This window comes from Pteropus vampyrus, unplaced genomic scaffold (genome assembly GCF_000151845.1).
Source record: "Pteropus vampyrus isolate Shadow unplaced genomic scaffold, Pvam_2.0 Scaffold12, whole genome shotgun sequence".
NCBI lineage: Eukaryota > Metazoa > Chordata > Mammalia > Chiroptera > Pteropodidae > Pteropus > Pteropus vampyrus.
Genome location: NW_011888793.1, coordinates 6,035,312 through 6,042,362, shown reverse-complemented (window position 1 = coordinate 6,042,362; position 7,051 = coordinate 6,035,312). Strand labels below are relative to the sequence as shown.

Genomic DNA, 7,051 nt, shown 5'->3' with positions numbered 1-7,051 from the left:
CACTGACTGTGCTGGCCCTTGTCTCCCACAGAGACACCAGCTACGGCATCCAACACACCAGGTCTGAACCAAGCAGGGGGGGCCATCTTAATCACTGGCCTGTGAACCAGCCATCTTCCAGGGCTGACAGAAAGTAAGTACATTTTTAAAAAATAAAAACAATCATCTTAACACTTTTCCATCTTCATACCCTCCTTCTTTTCTGCCCTTAAAAATTAACTATTTAAAAATCATATCAGATTTTACTAAGAATATTTAATATTTTGCTAGCATTTCAAACTTCAATTATTATGCATGCATTCCACAGCAGTTACATTATCATTATTAAATATATCGATTATTCATAAGCACTGTCTTCGATGGCTTTTCTCCTAATTCAGACTATTAATCTCGTGCAGACTCATTGATCCATTAGCTCCTGGAGTAGGACAGGAGCTCCAACTCTGAAACCACATCCAATTTACCATGTCTAAAGGTATCTTCATGAAACACAGATTTGATCGTGTGACTCTTCCGATCAAAAATCTTTAAAGATTTCTCATTGCAGACGCATAAACCCCAGCTGCCTCTCAAGTGATGCCTACCGTCCACATCACCATATCTCCATGGGCTTCATTCCACACTCCTTATCTCCACGCTGTCCTTCAAGGTATTCCTGATATACCGATTGTCCACCACCAATAGACGTTTTCCTGTTTCCTTGTTGTCTCACTCTTGCCCTCCTCCATACTGCAGAAGCTTTCTGTACTCTTATCACATGATGTATCCTGTGCTAAAATGATATAGGTATTGGCCTCTTCCATAAGACTGAAACCTAGGGTCTAGAATTGGTGTTCTGTTCATCTTCCCACTTTTTCTTGGATAATTCACCTGTTCAGTCCACAGTTTAAAAGGAGCATCACTAGTTATACCTGACCTTTGAACCCGCCTTCCATGGCAACAGCTGATTGGACCAGGAGTGGATACTTGACTTAGCCTAGGCCAATCAGATTCTCTTCTTCTGAATTTGGAAATAGAACACACACACACACACACACACACACACACACACACACACACACGCGCACACGGACACGCACACGCACACGCACATGCACATATACACATTCATGTAAATACAAAAAATCTAGCTGAAAGATCATGTAGATTAGAGTCTGAAGTCATCATTTGGGGGGTATCCCTGATAGGTTATGTACAAGCAGATAAGCAAGTAGACAGGAGGCTTACAGAAAGCAGAATAAAGCAGAAATATGCCAGAATGCCATGCAGTCAAAGAGAAAAAGGAAACAGAAGACAAAACAGAAGAGGATGTGCGAGTCAAGTGAAGAGAAGGAAGATGTCTGGCAGCTTTCCAGTTTCAGAGAGGCCTGGCTGTCTTCCTGGCATAGACTTTATGAGACTTCTCTCTACACCCTCATCCTTTACATGAGCAAGCCAGAGTTAGAACTATCTTTCCTAATGACTAAGGGATCCCTTTAATACAACCTGGCATTGTGTGTTTCTCATTAAATGTTTATTAAATTCAAGTGTTATACAACATCACATTGAATAGAATTTCCTCAAGTTAAATTGGGACTGGGCGGCCTCAGGAATAGGACATAGGTAGACGGATGTCACATGCATGATGTTCTCACTGCACTGCTCCTCCAGTGTGGAAGAGGGATGGCAGAACTTTCTCCACTGTTTCAAATTGTCTCATAAATTTTACATTAAAAAAATCAAGAGTCATTTCTCCAGAGCAATGCACATTTATTATCTATGCTATTAAAATTGAATAATTCAATATTTTATATTTTATTCCAGGTTTTTAGCAATCTTGGGGTTAATTTGATATTGATTGATAGAATGAGCACTATTACTGGAAGCTACATATAAAATATTTATAAGCACAATCTTATGAACTGAATTAGCCACAAGAGATTTGATTAAGACGTATAGAATTCTATCTTTGCTGACCTTAATAAGCTGGCCAAAGTACAGCTCCCATTCTCCCCATAATTGGACTCTGTATACTGGATCAGAACTAACCTGCAGGAAAATTTAACCATTATGTAGACATTTTCATTTTGGAATCCCTTCCTGAATAGAAATAAAGTATATTTTAGTCAGTGCTAAAACATGAAATACTTTAACATGAAATTTAGCTTTCATACAACATAGAGGCTATGTTACCAGAAACAAATTTTAAGAACAGTTTTTACATGTTGTTGTACCTTATAACTATTATTTTTTTGTGTATGTGCAGTTAAACATACGTACATAACCAGCAATGTAACACAATACCTGTGCAATAATATATGCTTTATACCACAATGAGAAATTTCTAAAGAATAGCTTGATTGCTTCATCAAGTAAAAGGAAAGATAATGTTTTACATGTTCCTACTCTTTCCTCATTCGATTTTATTTTTTATATGCACATTTGTGTAACTAGTTATGCAGAGTTGAGTGAAATACAAGATACAGGTCATTTGGGCTAAAGAAATGAAAAATGTTCATTGTTTTCTCCACTTGGTTTTACCTCTGGCAAGGAAGAGGAGTCAGGCAAGAGATCTGATGCTAGTGCAGACTGAAGGAAATGCTGTTGAGTAATAAATTAAGAAATGCTACTCACATTAAAATTATATACACACATATTTCTCTTTATAAAATTCATTTATGGAAAGCAATTCGGGTAGATCGTTCATGCTTTAAAAAAAAAAAAAAGTCTTTTCAAATCCTTTCCGTGAGCTTGGTAGTCTGAAAGGTTATAGTATAGACTGGGCCAGTATTGCACAACCAAACCAGAGCAGATATTCAGTCCACTGACTGACAAGATGCTAAGTCCAAGAATTAGTGAACAACCTGGAGGGCCTGAGCTGGGAATACACATTGCCTACATTTACCAGGTAACTCTCACCTGCACTTTGATCTGACTGCCAAATTTGGTCAGATGAACAATTTCTGCATTGCTGAGGTATGTGACACATCACTTTAAGAACTTATTACATACTTTGGATCAATGTTTCAACTTGATTCATCATAAACCAAGATAGAGTTCAGGAAAAAGATCTGTATAGTATAAGAAAAAATTAAAATTATTTTGTTCTTTTTACATATGTTTCACCATAAATGTATTTTTGACTTTTTCCTCTTAAGGAATACAATACAGCTTAAAAGATTAGTTAGGTAAACTCTGGGGTATTATGAAATGGAATATTAATGAAGTAATATATACTCACTTAAATTATATAGAGAGAGACAAAGAAAAGTTATTTGATATAATATTAAACAAGAAAGAAATAAAATCCTATATACATAATATGATTTTGACTACCCATAGAAAAAACACTGGAAAGTATTTTATAAAAATATAGTGATCGTGCTTGGGTATCATATTTTTCCTCTCTTTTTAAACTTTGAAAATTCTTCTTAATGAACATACATTATTTGTTAATGGTAAAATAAGGTTAACAGTGTGGTCACAAATTTTTCTCATTTTATGATCAGCTGTTCAGTAAAAATATGGCCTTTAAAGATTTCTCCATAATTGATCTGATCTTTTTAATAAGCCCTCAACCCAATGGTTAAGAAGAAAAAACTGAATTGTATTCCAATCTGGTCAACATAGTCCAAACTGTCTTTTTTTATCCAACTCAGTGTCTGCCTGAATGACCCAAGTAAATACTCTTTTTCAGACCTTTTCCCAGATTTCTCTCTCCAACGTGGGCTGCGGGTCCACCAGAGGTGTGTGACTATAAGCCATGGCCAAGAGGTGCAGACAAAGTCCTGGGAAGCACATCATGTCCCCTATATTCTCCATGCTGTAAGACAGAGTTGCAGGACCCTTGCTTCTTAAACTGATTCCCAGTGAGGCACCATAGAGCATATGCTGCTGTCAGCCACCGAAGTCCGCAGCTGGTGTCACTGTGATCTACCTGTTTTCCTGAGTTCCGCGAGAGCAGTGGTCTCCCTCAAAGACTCAGCACTTCTTGACACAGGCTAGCCCACCTGAAGCTAGCCTACCGCCAGATTTTTCAGTTACCATTCAGAAATCATTAACTTCTCTTCATTGTTTAACCCAGTTTAGGTTTATGTGCCTTGAAACATAAAGACAAGTAATTGATTTCAATTTCTGTTTTGTTCAACTTAACATTCTTTGCTGTGACAAGTCAGCATGTTTAAAAATGTTTTGCAAAATATTGTAAAAGAACAAAAAGGAAATGATTTTGCGAGAAATCAAAAGGCATGAAATAATGAAATCTTGCTTCCAAAGACTTTTTCTCCTCTCTTGCTGGGCCCAAAAAAGATGAATAGCAGATTCTTCATACAGAAACCAATCTCAGCCTTTATATGGTATTAGCTCTTAAACTTCTCCCTTTCCCAGGGGTGCTGGGGTGGCTTTAGAGCACGGTTAAGCAGAGCTGTTTATAGGCATTTGTCAGCTGCCTGTGCTGGTTGGTCTTTACCATCCTTCTTCAAGAACAGTGTGCAGATGAGGAAGGCTCCATAAATGGGGGTAACTACGCAGAGTCTGCAAAACAATGTGCAGGAGCTCCCCAGGTGAGCAGGGAAGGAAAAAGAGAGAATGATCCATAAAGGAGATGTGGAATAATGGCTTATCTGAGGAACTCCTAGTAGTCAGGCATGATGATGTGTACACATGGAGAAGTGAGAAAATGAGACCGAGGAAAGTAGGCAGGGTCCTCTTGGTGAAGGTTTTTGCCAGGCATAGGACTTTTCTTTTTATGCTATGGGTGATGAGATATCACCGAGGATTTTAAATAGAGGCGTTGTGAGATTTGCATTTTCTAAAGATTACTCCATTACTCCAAGGCAACATAGAGAAAGACTGGAAAAGAAAAACCAAAAAGGCCAAGAAATAATCCTGAGACAGTAAGGGATTACTAGAAGGCATGGTGAGCTGCTAGCATTAGTTACAGATTAGATAGATGTGGAGGTAAAGGAGAGGGAAGAATCTAGACGAAGTCCCACATTTCTCTGTTTTACAAATGATAACTAGTAAGCAAGAAGACAAGAGGAGTATGTTTGGGAAGTATGTAAAAGAGGAAGATATTTTCATTTAGAGTTTTTGAGACATCTAGGTGAACATGTCTAGTGGCCAGCAGAATGGTCAGATATAGAGTAAAAATGAGAATTGAGGAACAGATTTTAGTTATAAACATATAGAAAGCAATTAAAGCAAAGGAGAGATAATTTTGCCTAGAGAGATGCAGAATCTACACCTTGAACCTAAGAATTTCCTGAAGTGACACAAGGAAATCACAACTTGGATTGCAAATAATGAGTAGCACTTTCTTTATGAAATCCTCACAGACTTCTCTAAGCAAAATCAAGGCTTCCCATGTATATTAGTTTGAAAGAGCTGCCATAACAAAATACCACAGACTGGGTTACTTAAACATCAGAAATTATTTTATCTGAATTCTGGAGACCAGAAGCCCAAGATGAAGGTGTTGGCCGGTTTGGTTTCTTTTGAGGTGTCTCTCCTTGACTTGCAGATGGCTGCCTTCTTGCCATGTCTTCATCTTTGCATGTCTTCCCTCCATGAACGTCTGTCTTAATCTCCTCTTCTAATAAAGACATCAGTTATATTAGATTAGGGTCTACCCTAACAGCTCATTTCAATTTATTTACTTTATACTTCCTATCTCCAAGTACAGTCACATTTTGAGGTATTAGGGGTTAAGATTTCAACATATGAATTTGGGGAAGACACAGTTCAGCCCATAACACTATGGCTGGACTAACACTGCATCTCTGCCTCTTCCTACCTGCGTGTACTTATGTTGTGTTCTAAGCCTTTAATTACATGCCCTTCCCCTGATGAGCCTTAGAGCTCCATCTGGGTGGCAGCAATGTGTCACTCATTTCTGTGTCCCGACACTGAACCATTACTGCTGGTTTCCAGAGTTATCTGAAATCTTAAATACACTCTAAATTTGGGAGAAAATACCTAATTAACAAAATAAGTTTTTCCTAAACCAGAAACAGATGGCCCATGGACAAATTACAGCCCACAGATTTGTTTTGTTTGGCCATGTTGTTTTTGTTTTATGAAACCAAGAGATTGTATTTTTAAAAACTCTGGAGTTTTCACTTATTAAAAAAAAGACAACGGGCCCGAAATTAAGTCACTTGTGCTAAGCCCACATCACCAGACTTAATACCTAGCCTAATTGCAGTTACAGCCTTTCCTAGAAATGTAGTCTTAACTGGTCGGTCTGGAATTTTCTAATCAGTATCCATGATGTCATCTGCCACACAGACTCCTTCTATCCCCAAAGGAAGATAAGGTAATCGATTTTTTCCTCATCCCTTCTTCCTTCTACCTATAAACGCCTTTTACTTTGTACCTCTGGAGTACCTTTCTACCTGCTAGATGGGATGCTACCTGATTCAAGAATTGTTTTAAAAAGCCAATTAGCTCTTCAAATTTACTCAGTTGCATTTTATTGATTAACATACTTTTCTTGAAAAATGTAGAGATTTGGCAACTTGAGGCTTTGTTGCTGCACAGCAGTAATCAGGTTGGGTTTATTAGCAGCTACCACCTTTATTTTTTCTATTTTTATTATGGGTATTATAATAAATCCTCATGTATCTATCACACAACTTCAGCAATTATTAAAGTTTTGCCAATCTCATTTCACCTATACCCTTCCTTTTCTTTTTGTTTTTTGCTTAAATATTTTAAAGCGAATGTCATGTATTTCAGTATCCCTTTGTTACAGAAAAATATTTTATTTTATACACTATGCCATTATTGTATCTTTAAAAGTTAACAGTCCCATATCATAATATGCTATCTATATTCATATTTTCCTATCTCAAATTGTCCTTTTCATAGTTGATTTGTTCAAATTAAGATCCAAAATTACTCATCACATTTGATTGTTATGTCTCTTAAAACCCTTTTTATATATCATTTACTTATTGAAAAAATTGGTCACTTGTCACATCGAATGCCCCAGATTCAGAATTGGGCTGGGTAGTTTCTTAAGGCATCATTTAATTTAATTTGTTCTAGCTTTCATACATCCTATAAACTG

The 7,051-nt window shown here is 37.2% G+C and overlaps 1 pseudogene; it reads left to right on the top strand.

Moving 5' to 3' along the window:
* Positions 1–2,815: 2,815 nt before the first annotated feature.
* LOC105305911 overlaps positions 2,816–7,051 on the top strand; it is a 9,090-nt pseudogene continuing 4,854 nt past the window's right edge.